Source organism: Cephus cinctus, unplaced genomic scaffold, assembly GCF_000341935.2.
Source record: "Cephus cinctus unplaced genomic scaffold, Ccin1 Ccin1_scaffold0574, whole genome shotgun sequence".
Taxonomy (NCBI): domain Eukaryota; kingdom Metazoa; phylum Arthropoda; class Insecta; order Hymenoptera; family Cephidae; genus Cephus; species Cephus cinctus.
Window position 1 is genome coordinate 2,797 of NW_014333223.1, and position 990 is coordinate 3,786.

The following is a 990-nucleotide window of genomic DNA, read 5'->3' on the forward strand; positions in this document are numbered from 1 at the left end:
AAAAAACTGAGATTCTAAGTTTCAACAAATACTAAGCGCAGTGCACTGCATGCATCTATTTTAGTTGTACGCGCTCATAACTGCCCTTACCTGTCTTTTTACCGATTATTATGGTCACCATCAATTCGTCTTATTATTTAACATTCATATAAAATACTCAGCGCAATACACAACATACAATTCATACGCCTAACTTAAATTCCATTCTTTTCCTCAGGTTGTTGGAGTTTGGGTGGGTGGTACTTGCGAAAGCGTGGGTGCTTATGCCCTCTCTATTGTGTTCCTTTCTACCTTCTTTTCTATGTAGACTCCCCGGTACCATACCGGGTTTTCCTACGAAATTTCGTTTTTCTTCAATCTCGGCGGCTAGACTTGCGTACCTCTTAACGCAGAAACTCAGAATGGTTCACAGAGGAGGCTGGCACAGACGGAATTGCCATAGGGCCACGTACAAGCAATATCCGGTCTTAGAAATTTCACCTTCGGCGTGCTGTATCTCGCAAACGGTTGGATCTACGGCTTTCTCGATGAAATTTTTAAAGATCTCTCTTAATGCAGAGACTCAGAATGGTCCATAGAGGGAGGAGGCTGGCACAGATAGAATTGCCATAGGGCCACGTACAGGGAATATCCGGTCTTGGATTCTGAAAACACGCGAAATTTCAATGTCAGCGGGCTGTATCTCGCAAACGGTTGGATCTATGGTTTTGTCGTTAAAATTGACAGCATTAATGACAGCTTTAATGACGCTCAGTGTATTTGCACCAGATACATTTAGCGGGGCTAAATGTTTGCACGGACTAACGTCCCGAACTCGCAATGCTGGCCTGGCTTTTCGTCGTTTGATTAATTGTTGCCTTGCGTTTCAATGCGTTGGATAGCGCCAGCGAGTGCATCGGTATAGTCTGTGCTAACTCCATGTAACAAAATGCAGCGCAGCATGCAACTGCGATCCCTCGACGGAAATCCTACTGTAGTCGAGAATGCCGC

At 44.6% G+C, this 990-nt stretch overlaps 1 long non-coding RNA gene across 2 annotated transcripts in view; it reads left to right on the plus strand.

Moving 5' to 3' along the window:
* Positions 1–612, plus strand: part of LOC107268616 — a 2,263-nt gene extending 1,651 nt beyond the window's left edge. For both annotated transcript variants that reach the window (XR_001537899.2, XR_003059967.1), the window contains exon 3: positions 218–612. This is a non-coding gene — a long non-coding RNA (uncharacterized LOC107268616). The remainder of the gene's footprint in view (positions 1–217) is intronic.
* Positions 613–990: the final 378 nt, after the last annotated feature.